This window comes from Micrasema longulum, unplaced genomic scaffold (genome assembly GCF_059751315.1).
Source record: "Micrasema longulum isolate JH-2025_06_02 unplaced genomic scaffold, ASM5975131v1 h1tg000548l, whole genome shotgun sequence".
Lineage (NCBI taxonomy): Eukaryota > Metazoa > Arthropoda > Insecta > Trichoptera > Brachycentridae > Micrasema > Micrasema longulum.
This window is the reverse complement of record NW_028277744.1, coordinates 1,796,458-1,814,874: the sequence shown is the minus strand read 5'-3', so window position 1 is coordinate 1,814,874 and position 18,417 is coordinate 1,796,458.

Genomic DNA, 18,417 nt, shown 5'->3' with positions numbered 1-18,417 from the left:
GGATATCAATGATTTCAAAAAATGAGGGTACTATTTGCAAACATGGCAAAATCCGTTTTTCTTTATTTTGAGCAAATCACAAAAAACTGATACAGTACTTAACTTCAAATTTTTTTTTAAACTTTAATTTTTTATTTTAATCAGTAAATATTTAAACGTGAGCAGTGATAACATAAGCATGATTATGTCATGAAAAAGTAGTGACATTACAAATTTAATTTAATGCATTCCAATTTTATAATACTACGGTAGAGGTTGCCATGTTTGCAACCCGATAATTTAAAAGTCAAGTTCTTACAAATAAAGCCATATTTTCAACTGACAATGTTATAATTATTGTAAAAAATCGTATTCTGAATAAGATTCAATTAATATGTCCCTTTTTTTAGATTTTGGATTTTGCCAGGTTTGCAAGTAGTACCCTCTAATATGATAAGTAAATCCATTTTTTGTAATATCCATGCGTATATTATTTTCAAATAAATGAATCAACAAAAGAGTTCATATTGGGTATTGGAAAATGGATTATCCATTACTGAATATCTTAAAAAACTTTTTTGTGAATGAAAAAATAAAACCTTTCTGTAAGCCTTGAATTTCGGGGATTTGTATATTTGGCTACCATCAAAAAACTTAAGATCCCAGCCGAAAAAAAATTATAACAAGATTTCACGTTTGCCTTATATTTTCCACAATCCCCCAAATCGACAGTACACAAAATAGCACCCTAAATCAACATTAAGTAGAGTTATTGAGTGGGACCATAGAGGGATTAGGTTTAGGCGCCCTTTCCTCTTCCTCGACAAATCAGGGGAGATCAGGCTTTTGGGTATTTTCAATATCCAAGATTAATCGTATTTAACAAACCAAGTCGTCAATTATAAAATTCAAATATTTATTTTAAATTTTTCGTAAAAAAATTATTGTTTTCGCAACATTTAACTACGAAGGTTTGTATGGCTTGACGCGCATTTTTTGAATTCATTTTAAATTACATTTTTTTACATATTCAACATATTATTGCTTTTTAGGCTGTGTTCGTCTAAAGCCATAATAATCAACAAACACAAATTATAAAGTCAAATAAAATAATTAACAATTACATACATTTTTTAAAAAACATCCAAACACAATAAATAACATTTAACACTTTGATAATAATTATTTATATATAAATAATAAAATATGAGAAATAATAATTTACTTAAAAAAATAACAATCCAAATAAAAAAAATTATGTTAAAAACTTATAAAAGCAATAGAACAAACATAAACCAGTATCCGAAATAACAATATCATTAAAATTAATGGAAAATACTCGTATATTACAAAAATATATTTTTATTTTTTTTTAAATTTATTTATTCACACTCTTTATCAAAATACAATTCCATGTTCACTTTGCCCAGCTAACAAGGGTACATACCCCGTTCCAAGCTAGGCAATTACATTTTAATATATTATAATAGTTAACAAATTGATATAGAGCACAGACAAACAAAATATAAACTTATTCGGATACTCATTTTGATTCATATACATACAGACATATACACATGTACATACACACACACGTACATACACCCATGCGCATACACATACATACATTCATAAAAACATAGACAATTTATTTATGCGAAACTTCATGGTTGTATCTAGGTCATCTATAAATATATTTTTTTTTAATTATTCCTTTTTTTTAATATTTTATTTTTGACATCCAGTAAGGTTCTCCAATCCGTGGCATGCATCAACTTTTTTGACTCCCTACGACCAATGTCATGAAAGAGCGAGGTCAACACCTTCCGTAACTTGACAACACTCCCGTCTTTCCACGATTCTGTCAAAAGGTTATGGACCTTTTTGCCTACGTAATAGTGTTGTCTCGATGCCAGAACAGTGTTGACCCCTTCACTTAGTATCAGATCCCTATTAGCGTATCTTGTATTATGATTGTGGTTGACGCTTGGGTAAATGTCTCTATTTATGTGTGTAACCACTACCGTTCTCAATATATACTTTTGAATAATATTCAGTATTCTGAATTCTTTGAAGAGCAAGTAAGTCACTTGGATAACGAAATGTTTTTTTTTAAAAATGACTCGGATTAAAGATTTCTGTGCAATTGCTACAGGTTCAAGGGCAAAGGTTGTTATAATATTTCAAATATGGTGAAGAAAAAATAAATTAAAATAATCAATAAAATAACGGTTTAAACAATACAAAAAAAAACTATTCATTAAAATATATAAAGCGGAAATACGGATAAGTATAAGGAAGGAAAGAAAACAAAAAGATAAACAATAAAACATTTAAGTTTGTAAGTAAAAATTCTCGATAGAAGTTCATTGTAATTTATTATATAAATAAAAGACGAGTGATACTTTAATCCACAAATTTGGAATATCCAGTGACCGGTTTCATTGCTTTCGCATACGTAAATACATTGAACTCCTTAATAAAGATACCAGTCTCGAAGATGTCGCGAAAGCGATGAAACCGGTCACTGGATATTCCAAATTTGTGGATTAAAGTATCACTCGTCTTTTATTTATATAATAAATATGATATACAATAAATTAATAAATTAATGAATGCGTAAAAAATATTATTGTTTATAAAACATGTAATACAGGATTTATGTATTCTACTTTCAGGAGTTATAAAATAAACTCATTTGGGACGGTACAAAAAAATTAATGTCCAACAATACATAATTTTAGTTAATACAATCCAAAATAGCAAGAAAACATAATATTCAAAAACATGAAACACAGTATAATGCAAAATTTATAGAAATTAGATTAATAACTGTCACTATCAAAAAGATTCCAGTAATGTTTTTGAATTGCTACACTTTTAGATTTACTATTTGACTTGTAGTTTTTTTGTTCATCCGGCAGTTTATTTAATTGAAAACGGTCAATATTTTACAGAAACTTTATCGCCGATCTTCAACTTCGTTCAACGAAATTTAAACGCATTTAGATTTTTTAAATTACGTGTATTGTGGTTGCGAATATAATGATTTAATGTGTATTTAAAACTTATGTTAGCAGAAAAGTTATGATATTCAAAATAGTGTTGCTTTGCGGGTTTAAAACGCGCGGTAGTTTACCCGCAACAATATAACTCATAGTTCTAGGTACGAGCACGCGTACACGTGCATAAAAATCGTCACCAGCGATTCGCGATTCGTATCCATAGATGAGAATAGGTGTTATGCAGGCGTTATATAGGCGGCATTTGGCTTTCACTGAGAAAATATCGACAGCCTTCATACTGTTGAATGTGGCGCCTGATATTTCTAGCCGCACCCACAATTATTTGTGAAAACTGCCATTTTCCTGCTATACGGATACGAAACACAAGTATTAAGTGAACATCAAATTTAGATAAACAAGTTTAATATACATGCCAAAGAAACAGACAAATTATTTCAAATTTATATCTTAATTTATTACAGAGTTCTTCTTTTTTTACAGCCTTTTTACCGCCATGTTTTTCATGGTCCTGAAGTCAAAGAATTAGCTTAGTTTCCAATCGGATAACTTTCGTGCAAAGCAAGAAAGAGGCAAGAAAAAAATACGTGAATCGTTTTGTAGAATTTTCGCGAGGAAATATTCAAAAATCAAGTACAACGGAGATGTGTTATTAAATATGCTTCTTATAACATCAGATCTCTTTGTATCTTCACTCTAAAATTTACCAAAGAAATGGTTATCATCGAAACCACCAGAGTTGCTTGTACTTCAAAATTTTAGAAATACAACAGAGAGGTGTGGAGAAGAAGCACAAAATTAAAATAACAATATATTAATATATTACAATACAGATGAAGAACATTTAAGAGAAGGTAATATAGAAGTCCGGGCATCTACAGGGCTTATGACCTGTCAATGGCTGGTTTAAGTGGCCACTTTACACACTGTGTAACATTCACCATTCTGCCTATATTTGAACATCTAAATTCCTTAAATTCTTTCATCTGTTGATGTTTGTGAAGTTAAAGAGCTGAAACCTTTATTTATGCGGGTGAGATTCATCTAATTGAATTATTTCACCTACATACTAGGCAACGCCTGAAAATATAATTTTTTCAATTTCTATACTTCTTCATGGACAAGGTAATTTATCAACAATATTTTGAGTTTGTCCAAATTTTCTGTGTTAATATGTTAATATAAACAGCTCCCCAGGGAGTTGAATCCAGTCCTTGTCTACAAAAAATTCGACAAACTCAAAATATTGTTGATAACAATATATGTTTAAAATTGGGTAAGCGATGAAATGGAGACTAGTGTTGAATCTGATTTAACAATATCAATAACGTTAAATAAAAAAAACTTTATTTATGCTTGTATTTGTTGCCTTTTTTGTGGCAGAACCTTAAAAACGATTTTAAAAAAATAAATACATATACATTTATATATTTTTTAAACACATTTTTAGAAATGAATTATCAAAAAATGTTTTTTATCGTGTTTTGTGAATTTGGCCCACAGTGCGTCGGGGCTACCTGATAAGGCACAAGAAAAATAATACTTTTTTGTTATATTTTCAAAACCGATCATGAAAGAAACGAAATAAATATTAAGTGGTTAAAAACAAAGTGTAATTTTGTGTCAGTAATATAGACAAAGTACCTACTTATAAAAAATGCTAGTAAATATAAATATTTAACCACTTACCGACTTTTCATGTCTACCGGTTTCGCGACGTACCCGTCTCTTCGTCAGGACACTCACTACACCAATATGCAAGTACTAAAATAAACTTTCACTTTTACTATCACCGTTGTAAACATAGTATTTTTGAAAAAATACATAAATTACATGCAAAGTTAAAGGGGGTGCAAACACCACCACGTCCGAACGTCCAATTAAATTAGGTTGGTGACATTAAGTGATATGTTGCAGAATGTGAAGGGGGGGTTAGGAAGGGGAGGAGCTAAGAATTAAATATAAAGTAACATTAATTAAGATGCTAATATTTACTAACATTTAATAAATTTTTGTCCACCAAGTTAATGCTTTGAACATAAATAATACCTACTCATATTGTATATGTATATTATTATATATAAAAAGGCATTATTTTTGTTAATACATCTATGCAATTTTTAGAAAATAGTAATGACAATTTATGTTTGTGAAACGGGTATGCATTCATACATCCACCCTTTTCAAATCATGTGAGTCATTTATAAAGATGTATATGGGTATTTATCACTTTTTACAAGGTGGTACAAAGCGCTGTAAGCTTCTTGATCAGCACTTAAAATAGTCAAAGAAACGTTCGAGTAAAGTAGATGGTAAATACTTCTTTCTTTTCCTTTTTTCTGATGAAAACAAAGTGCCATTTTGTTTAGTAGAAACTTTTTCTTCAAATATGTATTTCAAAAATATTTTTAATGGCAATATTGAATTATTTAAATGAGTGATCTACACTCAACCCTACAAAACGCATCAAGATTGATAAATAAAATAAATAAAGACGGAGAGGTTTTTTGGGACGGCAAACAACCTGAAGAAATATGAATTAGCAAAAAAGTGAGTATTGTACATTATATAGGTCATTTGCCTTGTGAATGCATACTCATAATTTTCTTATCTAAATGTTATTAAATATTTGTATGTAACCACTTACCGAATTTTCTATGTCTACCAGTTTCGAGACGTACCCGTCTCTTTGTCAGGACACTAATTAAACCCCCCCCTCCACGCAACAATAATCACGTATGTGTGTATTCTTTTTTTGAAAGTGTTATTTTGTTGTTTTTTGTATAAACCACATTTTTTGTATTGTCTTATTGAAGTTAGATATATTCCTTAGTTTTGTAACAAGAACGGCGTATAAACAAATTGTTTTTAATAATTTTAATGAGAATTTTTCTTACGGTATTCCATATTCAGTACAATCTCTCTATGTTCTTTGTGAAACTGCTCTAATCATTGTGTGAGAATCTCGCGAGAATCTTGATCTCGGCATCTTTGAAACTGGTGTCTTTATTATTTATTATTACGTATTTTTGTTGTCCTTTAATTTTTCTTATCATTCTTGTTTTTAAATAAGATATTAAAATATTGTTATTGTTCTTCGGGTTTTTATTATACGAAATTGTCAAACTTTATAATTATTATAAAATTCTGTTTACCGGTGTTATTTTATTGCGTTTAAATATGCCATGTTGTCGCGTGGTTTAATTTGTTTGCTTTTTTGACGTTTGCAAAGTCACATTCCACAGTGTGACAATGTGTAAAAAATGAACAAAATATAATATTCCGTTTTTGAGATTTGGAATTGAAAAAACAGCAGTTACATTTTCCTTAGGTAAAAACGCGGGTGAAACTACGCATTGATAAAAGAACGATAGTAAAACCGAATTCGTTAATAAATTAAACAAAAGTAAAACTCCACTTTTATTAACGATCAAACAACCGGGCCCAAGAGTCTTTGTCGTGCTCAAATCATAATTATGCAAAAATACTGCTCTAGTGCCATAATCCAGGGAGAAAATATGAGAATACGTGTTAATGAAGAAAAATCAGACTGCGTTTTACCCTAAGCCCTCTAAACTCATGACACTCAACCCATGCCTAACGTGAATTTAGACATTATTCAACCACCAGCCGGGTTTTGATCCGATTTTGACATTTAATTTGAAACCAAAAAAAATTTAGAGAAAAGGTCCGCGAAATTATGTTATGTTATTAATTAATTATGTCGCGAAAGCGTACAAAAACTGTCTGGATAAAGGAAAAGGGCTTTTCATTGATAAGTAGGTGTGTGATTAAATTCCAAAACTAAAAATTGTTCATTTCATATTGAATTTAAGTGGGTACTTAGGTACTTGTTCGAGTGGAGGCGTATAAAAAAAAAAAAAAAAAAAAAAAAAAAAAATAGGTACTTGTTTATGGTTGAATTCCAAAACAAAAACTAAATACCTTTTTAAAATATGGCATTCTTTTTGCAAACGTCAAACTCCGGTCTTCTCACCAACAGAGGGGTGTACTTACGTTGGAATACAATTTTTTAAAATGTATTGAGTTTAATATTATTTTACTATTACCGAAAATCCAGTAAAAATAAATAAATACGTAGAAATTATAATGAATTTAGGGAAAAAATCTGATTGAGATCCACAAAAAACAAATGCTGTTTGTTAACATTAAAAAACAAACTTTTTTTAACAATAAAAAACAATATTTTGCATTTTTTTGTAAATGCATTCCCCTTGAATGCAACCCTGGTAGACCAATGACTAAAATATTTATGCTCCTTACTTCTGTTTTACAAATTAGATTGAAGATTTTTTTATCAACGAACACGCACAGTGCAAAGATCTATATTTCTCTGAGAACCGCACGTAAATCGGTTAAGCCGTTTAGGAGGAGTTTGGTGACTTTACACGTACAGAGGAATTATATTTATATTAAGATAAATTTTAGCAAGAAGGTTCTTCAGACTAAAATAATTAAATTAAATGACTATTGTATACTTTTTAATGCTCTATCCTTACTTTTTTTGTAAAATTAATAAACATAGAATTTTATTTTAAAGACCAGTCACGATGATTTTTTTATTTTTTTATTTTTATTTTATTTATTGGGGATATCAACAGTAATACATGTAACAAAAATATAACAAATAAAATATACAGAGAATAAAACCAATGACAGATATCCACAGAAATACATTAAATACACGTACAATACATACTAGTGTGTTTGTGTGAGTGTAAGTGAGTGAGAGGGTGGGTGAGTGGGTGTTATATTGGAATGAAGGTGGACATGTGTGTTAATATTGCACAAGTGTCAAGTGTCGAAAATATAAATACAAATATAAAATATTAAGAATTAGAGATAAACTAAAATAAAATAAAATAAGATAAAACAAGACTTTATTATTGAAACTAAGTATAAGAATAAAAAGTAGTTTTTAAGATTTTACAAACAAATGGATCAATAAGGGGAAAGTTCAAATTATATTCACGAGCAAAACGTATAAGTGGATGTATTGAACTCAATGAAACCGGTCACCGTTTTTTACAAATTTTGGGATAAAAGAGGATATGCGGTGAAAGAGCGATTGGATTACAAGTATTTTAATATGGTTATTCTTTCTCTCTCTCGCAGATGCCTCCTCGAATACTGTGCGAATAAGACAATTGCATGTTTTGTGCTTAGCTGAAATCGAAAGAATTGAGATCCTTTTTTTTCGCACTTTAAACTGAACCAATTAACAATATTTTGAGTTTGTCCAAATTTTTGTAGACAAGAACTGGATTCAACTCCCTGGGGAGCTGTTTATATTAACATATTACAACAGAGATGAAGAACATTTAAGAAAAGGTAATATTGACCTCACCTGCATAAATAAAGGTTTCATCTCTTTAACTTCACAAACATTAACAGATGAAAGAATTGAAGGAATATAGATGTTCAAATATAGGCAGAATGGTGAATGTTACACAGTGTGTAAAGTGGCCACTTAAACCAGCCATTGACAGGTCATAAGCCCTGTAGATGCCTAGACTTCTATATTACCTTTTCTTAAATGTTCTTCATCTCTGTTGTAATATGCGAACCAATTAAGATATTTTTAAAACGAAATATTCTGAATCAGCACTTTATTTTTTTCGAAAATATTTATCATAAGAGCAACGTTCTGCAGTACATTCACGCCATGGAGACATGAAGAAAAAAGAAACGGGACCTATAACGAGACCACAGGGCGTGCTAACGTCAGTCAGCGAGAGAGTTACAGTTATAACATTTACTAGATGTGTAAAAGTAGATATGTTTAGAATTTAACAAAAACATGTACTTTTTATGAAATTTAATTTGAAAAAATTAAAAAAATATTTACCATGCAATAAACAATCCTTTAATATCAATCTCATCTTTTCTGTCTACTTGGGGCAGAAACAACCACCAAAACTTAAATCCTACAAGTAAATATATTAATAAATAAAAAAATACAATAATTGAACTTGTACCAAGAATTTTCTCTGACGAACTTGAATGAGCTGTTTTGCTCGTCTTCCATTCAGATGATTTTATGTAATAATGCTGTCAATAACATTAAGTAATCAATCGTATATCGTGGGACATTTTTTCTGTGGAGCTTTAAGAAATATTTTCCGTGGCAAATGGATAATTCAAAAACACATACTCGGACTGTGAATAAACTTACTTGTATCAGTAATATTACAGTGGAGATTCATTAATTATATTAGAAATTTGGAACATTTTATTGAATATAATTTGATAGTAGCATGTTATACCTTATCAATCACCTAGGTGGAGTATATGTTTTTAACTAAATCTAATAAAAATTACGAAAAAGGAAATCGAATGATAAACCCCGCCCGCCTTGTAGTGTACGGTTAGGGCCTAAGGATTAACAGTTGTCTCATTGTATATTCCAATGCAGTGCCCAAAGCACCAAGGCTGATTGAAAGTAGCCACTTAAATCAGTCAATGTCAGGTTATAAACCCCGTTAATTTCTAGATATCCACGTCCTCCATCTTTGTTTTTAAATCATGTTTAACAAATTTCTTCGTCTGAGCGTTAAATAAATTATTTTTAAAAATTCATCAATCTTTTTAAAAATATATTAATTTTTTCATAGGTACTTGAATGTTTATCCACCTTGCAGTATAGTGGTTAAGTCCCAGATTCAATTACTCATATGTTCGACTAAGAATATTGATTGAACATACTTTTTTATTTTGCAATACTTCACAGTAACTGTCTGTACAAAATAACAGTTGTGATCGTATAACAACGGCGGATGTGCAAGAAATGCGACATTGACTTTCGACGTTCCTTTACATTTGATTTTAAAAAGGTTTTGTAAAGGCTTTATATGCAAGGTTTGAAAAAAAATATTTTCCAAAGCATCAAAGGATTTACTTTTGTGCTTATCGAGTTGTCAAAAAAAAAATTGACCGCTCTCATGTACAGTAAAAAAAAACACATGCGTCGATGCTTTACGATCATAACTAAATGATAAAATGTCGTAATATGTTTCTTCATCATGCACGAGGTTTCGGCTTTGATTCGCGGTTGACTTAATTACTAAATAAATTTATTATTGTACATTAGACTGGGCCGTTGATATGTGAAGTTTTTTTATTTTTTTAGACATCAAAGTGAAAGGGGTCTAAAAAGTTGCATTTTGAATCATATTGAACGTAAAAATTATTTTTAAAAATATTCCATGCTAGTTTTGGCCCTAAACCGAGGTTTGAAGTTAATAACTGTCTGAATATTTTGTTAATTTTCAATATTGATAAAATTGTTTTCTTGTAAAGTAAATATTTTTTTTGGCATAAAATTCGACATGTTTACCGCCATGAAAAAATATTTTGTTTAACTCTTGTGTGGCTCTGTCGCACTAGTCAATTTACGATACAAGACTTGATATATCTCTCTTCATTTTAATGATGAATTTGTATTTTTGTAATATTTAAATGGACATTTTCACGACGGATTTGGAAAGTAAAATTTGTATGCTGGATTTTAATTCAAAAATTATTTATCCCTGCTATGCGAAGAATGAATGTCACGCCAATACGGCAATAAATCTGTAAAAAGGAGAGCACGAAGATAGAACTCATAACAAGATAGACAGATACGCCATTTTGTGGTCAGTGTTTGTGAGAAAAGCAATTCAGGCGGTTATTGACAGTTATAGATGCGCTCACGCACTAAAGATACCGGCGTATTTATGATTTTTAATTTATTTTGCTAAAGCAGGGCACATTATGTTTATTTTTATAAATAATGTAAAATAAATTATTTTACTGTATTATTCCATGCTTTATTTTTTTTCAAACGTCTGAATTTTAGAATATTGTGTCTTCTGCTTCTGGTAACACGATGTTACATAACCGCATGCAAAGGAACTATTTACCAGTCTTTTAAGAGTTAACATACACTATCGTTTTAAGCCTTATGGTGGAGTTTCACGATGAAGTTGGTTGTATTATTGCTCGATGTAAAATGGCTAAGATAACACCAACGGGAAACAATGAGAACATATTTAAATATTTATTAACTTTTCCTAATTTTAAGATAGTGAATTAAAAAAAAACTAAATTATGTAAATATATTGCAGTTAAGTATTGATGAGGAAGTTCGGTGGTTTTTTTATTTTTTAATCGACTATTAAAATAAGCCAAAATTGTATTAATTTTTTTTTATAATGTATATCGTATTATCAGCGCTACGATTTTTTGAGGTTTTGTATTTCTGAAATAACTCCACGTGTGACGTCAGAGGTTCTTTTCCGGATATTCTCCATTAGTTTTTTTCCATTGGTCAATCCACGACAAGCAAACCGGAAGTCTTCCATAATTCTCATATCATCAATTTAATAATCGGGTTGTGGTCCCGTGGCTAGTGTTGCAGACTCACGGGCCGGAGATCACTCTCGCACTCTACCCCAACTTGATTTCCATTTTCTAATAGTTAGTTATTTACAACTCGTTGAAAATGGCCACCAAAATTGTAATATTAGGGTAAATTATAAGAACGCTAATATTTCTTTCTTTAAAAATAAATAAATCATAGGTTGATTCATATGAACTAGTGACGTCATTCAAAGTAGTTCGTTTTTATAAAAACGTTTTTTATTATTTCTTTTGTAGATTTTCAAGAAACTTTTCCGTACAATTTAATGCTCCAATTTTTACCGCTCTCAAGAAAATATTTATTATATCCAATTTCTCGTACGACTGAAGTTTCGCATTGTCACTAAATGTTTTTGTGTCTCGTTACGTAAAAAAACATAGAATTAAGAATAGTCCAGAAGGAGCGTAGAATCATATTTGAATACATCGAACTGTGTTCAATAATTCTCCCACTTAGACACACCGAGTAATCTTGCCAGATCGCGAAGAATATAACCATAACACAAATGTAAGGTAAAAAATAAAATTTGTTAATTTTTCTAAAATTTTATTATGCACTCCGAAACTTTGATGACACAACAGAGTAGATAAGTAAAGGGTCATTTAATAAGAGTAATTGAATTAATGAACTTTGAACTTAAAATATAAAACAAATTTTATTTTACACAAAACGGATATTTTTATATCATGTTAGATAATATTTTATGTTTTAAAGATAATGTCTACCACGGTTTTGTTGAATCCGAGGTTCAATTTTCATTATTTCTCTTATTATATGAGCAAAGTAGGGTAAACAAATTTACTATACTGTCAATACTAACGAAATTTCCATTTTGTTTCTTCGACAATCTGACAGATGACAGAAAAATAATTTAATTTTTACACAATGCATTTGTGACAAACACGTTAATTTGATAATTACACATGAAATGTGATTGCATCTTGTTTTTTTAAGATCCTAGCAGTATTTCTACACTTAAAAAGGACACACACGGCATGGTTAAATTCGAATCAGGAGTCGCGTAGTGAGCGACGTCTACAAAGAAACTAATGAGACAAAACGTAAACCTACTCATTTATGAGAAGTTGAGTCGCCTTTTGTTTTGTGTGTATGCGGTTTTTGGACTATTCTTAATTCTATGTGAAAAAACATTATTTTCTATCAATTATATTTTTTATTTTCGTAACTGGATTATATTCGATTTATCTAAAAGCTAGCAGTACACCGGGAAATCAAATAAACAGACATGAAGCCGTTCTTCCCTTTTTGCAATTTAGATGTTGAAAAATAGACGCCAGTTTAATCATTCATTGCTTCAAATTAAGTCGATAATGTACCCATCAATCAGCTACGTACTCGTATAGGCAAATGTTCTAACTGGGAAAGAAAAGACCAAAATATCGTTTGCCCGTCAAAAATTGACAAATGAATTCACGTCACAATGATGAGCTTAGCACATAATGGACTAGGCCTGTTGTCACAAAAATGAAATGAGAAATGGTAAAAAAATCCTTCAAGCCTTTTTCATTAAGGGTGATTTATTTATTTATTCATACAGGAATTTCCGTCATTTGCAAATAACAGTCGGTGGTTTTAAAGAAAATACACAGCTAAAAACATTAATAAACTTATAATATCATCAATTATCATTTCAATTATGTTTTATATTTATATTCTTTTTCTATTGATTTCAATGATAGTAATTTTTTGTTTTTTTTAATACTACTATATTTTATTTTTATTTTGTTAATTTTAATGATACCATTATTTTAGACATTTAAATATGTGTGAATCTAAATCTCACACATATCATCATGGGTTAGTTCAATGGATGTTTAAACATAGCAGAATAGTGAATGTTTCATGGCGTGTCAGGTGGCCACTTAAACCAGCCAATCAATGATTGCTTAAAATCATATTCCGGCGTCCTCCAACATATCCATCAGAACAGTTGTTCCAATGCGTGGAGGTACTTAAAACCAAAACCCGGACAAATTTAGCTCAGAGACACTTCTCCTTTATCGCACCGAGAGCGTTTAATATTTTGGAAGAGCGTGTTTAACTCTCAGGGACAAAACCTATTTTCGAACAAGAGTTTCAAGATTCGATCTTCCTTAGGGGAAGGGATTTGAGTAAGAAATTCCTTGATGGCTTTTTTAATATTTAAAGTTATTTTTTTGGATTTGATTTTTTCTTATACTTCAAATTGTTTTTTATTGCATGTTCTTTTATATTTTGATATGCCATGTATTTTTTAATGATGTTTTAGTTCTGTATAATATGTATATCTTATTTATTTATTTATTTAACACTTTGCACGCATATATTTTTCTACCTACCCAAACTGTTCAGTTTGAGAAAATGCAGAGGCTTACAATTTTATACCAAAATTGAAAACAAAAATGAACTAAAAATTTAAACTTTACTATAAAGATAAGAGAGGAGAGGTGATGGGAATGAAAGAAGGAAGAGAAAGGAACAACTCAAACATTTAGATAGTGACATTTCAATCTTGATTTCAATTTTAATAAAGAAGGGTCGTCTCGAACATTTAGATTAGATTATCCACAATCGAGCCGCTACTACTGTGAAAGAGGAGGCAAGAAAATTAAAGCAGTGAATGGGATATTAAAAGGGCTCTCTCGTTATAAGAGCAAGGAGATAGTCCATGTTGTAATAGAGGTAAGAAAAGCTCTCTCAGATAAACAGGTGAAGTGGTATTAATCAAAATAGTGTGAAGAAGTGATAGAAATGTTGTTAAAGTGTGGTACATTTATTTGCTCCAACTCAGCACAGGACTTAGGTTCCATGCTGTTGGGATTTGTATCTCAATAAATATATTACGAATAAAAAAAACAAATCAAATAAAATAAATAAATGACATGTCATGAGCCTTGTAAACGCCTAGACATCCATATTCCCTTCTCAAAAATGTTTTTCTGCATACCATTTATCCTATTGTTGGCAAAGAAGCAATGCGTGCCATTTTCAACAACCTATCTTTGTGTACATCGTTTTTTAAACTCTGTTAGGAATAAAGGAATAAAGATAATACAAAAAAATAGACCATATGTTGAAAATCATCTCCGCTGTGCACTGACTACTTTGAAGCCAAAGATTCATCAATTGACTAATAAAGTGCCGCCCCAGAGCTCTTACTAATTATAATAAAAATAAATAAATAAAAAAATGTAATTTGATGATTTATGTGTCATTTGGTTGAAAATTAATACACCCATCATTGTTTGATTCGTTTATTTTATCTACTCAAAATTGAGAATGATGCCGGAGGGTGGGGTTTTTTGAGAGAATGTAAGGGGAGGTGCGCGTAGAAAAGGTTGAGAACTGCTGGATTTAACTAAGATCTACCCATGGCTGTAGAGTTTTTTTTATAATGATAATAATTAAAAATAAATTAAAGTTCACATAAGCATTTAAAATGACAAACATTAATTTGATTTTATTACATTTATTATGAAAACATGGTTATAAAAACTTATGATACCTAGGAACAATTTTTTAACAGCATACAAGAGAAAAACAAGTATCGAATAACAAATTATACTATCCTTTGTCAAGCATCTATATTTTTCTCATGGGGAATTAATTTGGATGAAAAGGAATTCCAAATGTGTGTTGAAATTTACCCCTTTGACATCTTGCCTGGATTGGTACGCGGGGTGAATCCGTTAGATTGGAGATACATTTGAGGAGGGACAACTTTGACATTTCATGAAATGATAGTTCAAAACACAAGAACAGACGTGAAATTATATGTACACGCTTTCAACGCTACCCTCTTCACGTTTTCAATAAGTTTCTGACTTTCAGAATTAGCAATGTCAAAACGTGGAAACGGAAGAAACGTGAAAAAATATCGCGTTACATTTGTGTCAGGGTGAACAGTGGAGGGTAGCGGATGCAGGTTTTGTATATTTTTTTTTATCGAGGGCGATGTAAATTCATGAATTTGATTTTCAATAAAAAAAATACAAACTACTCTGCGCTTTAATGCTAACAACAAATTTATTAAGTGGCCATATTTTCGATGCTCGTAATGGAATGAATAAAAGTTATTATAAGTATTATATTAATTAATACAAAATCGTTGCCAAAAAAATAGCCAATACCCAAGCAAGTGCTAATGATACATTTTTTTTCGAAACTTTATTTTTCGTATCCAAATGGATTTGGAATTTTTCTAAACAAGTACTAGGTCAATGCTAAAATAATTACTATACAAAGAAATTAACGCATGACATTCTGTATGATTTTTTTTTACACTTCATACGCATTTACACGAATAAAAAAAATTAAATGAATGACATCTTATGTATAAAAAAAAAAAAAACGACTTTGTTTTTAACCACCTATTATTTATTTTTCTTCCAACCGGTTTCAAAGCATCTTAATCAGGGTATAAAACTAATGAATTCTATCCTATTTTATTATATCAATATTGTGCTTCATATTGACCTAATAAATCAAGTATCTTTGTCTTGTAAGGATGGGAAGCGTAATTTGAAAAGGATATGCTCAAAACTAGACAGACGTGAACTAAAGGAAACATTGTTCATTTAGTAATTTACTGTTTTTTTCTTATAAAGGTAACATCTAAACGATGGTAAAATCTAGTAAAATAATAATTAAATGAAAATTTAACTTCTTCCTAAGACAATTGTTTTATAGCTAAGAAAAATTTATTGTCAATAGTGTTTACAAATTACAACAGAGATGGAGAACATTTGAGAGAAGGAAATATAGAAGTCTAGGCATTTACATGGCGTATCACCTATCATTGGCTGATTTAAGTGGCCACTTTACACAGTGCGTAATATTCACCATTTTGCCAATGTCGATCAATTTTATTCTCCTCAATGTCTTCCATCTCTGTTGTAATATGTTCATCTTCATAGTTCTCTAGGAGGTGAAATCTAGAATTTTGTTTATAAACATTTAAACACACTCAAAATGTTATAATAAATTCTCAGAAGTTAAAAAATTTAAATATTGTTTTCAGGCGTTGTCTAGTGTGTGAAATGATTTGATCCGATGAATCTCTTCACAAGAATACAGGTTTCAGCTCTGTTACTTCACTAAAATTAACCGATGGAAAAATTGAAGAAACTGAATGTTCAAAAGTGGTCTAATTGATTAATGTTACACAATATGTTAAATGGCCACATTTATGTGGACAGGTCATAAGCCCTGTAAATACCTGGTCTTCCATATTTCCTTCTACAAAATGTTCTCCATCTCTGTTTCAGTTTGTTTATCTTAATATCTTCCTAGGGGGTGAAATCCAGTATTATACCGACAAACTTTTGAACAAACTCAAAATGTTGTTCTACGTTTTTATGGAACAACATAATATATTTCCTTAATAAATTAATTGGCGGAGCCATAAAATGAATGATAAAATAGTCGCATATTGCAAAATGATGACTCACGCAAAAACTCATTTTTCATAGCTCTAAAACTGTTTGATGCATTCGTTTAGAATAATAATATTTCATAAAGATTCATTGTTTAAATTTATATCTAATTGTTTAAATTATAATATGTAAAACAAAAACGGATTGAACTTATTCCCAGGGGAGATGGGTCCGATCTACAGATATATTTAATCCCGTCCAATCAGACCCAGTATTGAAAATTGTCAATTATGTGAAAAGTCAACATTGGGTCTGATCTATGATTAAAATACTTTATTTCTCTTGACAAAATCACAAAAATCGTAGACAAAACATTACCCCACGTCTTTTCATTGATCCAGAACAGTTAAAAAATTCACAAAAAATGTTTAAAAAGTGGTTTTTAAAACTGAATCTATTCTGACCCACCACCGCCACGCACATATTTTTTAACCCAACGAGTGGCTTAAAAGTGAAATAATTTGTTTCGTTTATTTTTTCATTTATAACATTTTTGTTTTGATATCAGCACATTTTAGTTTAAGAGTTTTCTTAGAAAAAATTACAATACGGTTTTAGTGTATTTTATAGTAGCTGTATTTATTTGCATTTAATTGCTTGGTTGAGAAAATAGGCAATTCAATATTTTAGGTATAATATGAAGATTTTATTTTATATTTTGACATCACCCTACGTTTCCGAGAAAAGAACTTTTTGGGACTCACTTTGGAAAAAATATTTAAGCTGTTATTCATAATTATTATGTCTTAACATATTACGTAATTCAATTTATGAGTAGTGTTACTTACGCTCTAACTAAAATATAGGTTTCTGGTTACTGAAGGTGACAGTAATTAATTTGGTGGCAATAATAATCAATTTATTAATATCACACTACTTGCTGGTATTACTTTCCAAAAGAACGTGAACAAGATTAATTTTACCACAGATCTAAAGTAATTCTCAAGTAAGAATTAAATTAGTTTCAATTTTACGAACGAATTTTACTAGTATGGAAGGGCTAGGTTACTATTATGGAAGGGCTAGCTGTTCCTAGATACTGCAATAAATATGGCAAAAGGACACTGCAATACAGTATAGCTAAAATATTTAATATGTTACCAAACAATATTAAAAATACTGAGTTAAATACAGGAGTTCGACGTTTGCTCAAATTATGGTTATTAGAAAAAGTTTTTTGTATTAGTGATAGTTTTTAATTTTTCAAAATGTAATCTGTAATTATTTTTCAAGTAAAATTATTGTTAATGTAGGTTAAGTGTAAATAATCAATGTAATTTATGAGAACCTGCTGACGAGTTGTATGTATGCAACTCAGCAGGACTTTAATTTAAGAATATTTTGTAAATATTTTTGAAAAATAAATAAATAAAAAAAATATATTTTTATATATATATAAAAGGCAATGTTCGTATATGTGTCCTCAATAGACTAAATAACTACATGCCCGATTTACTTGCGGTTTTCAGCAAAATGATGAGCTTTGTCATGGAAATATTTATAACTTTTAAAATCTTCGATCCGTTAAGTAGAAAAAAGTTACGAGTGTAAATGTTTT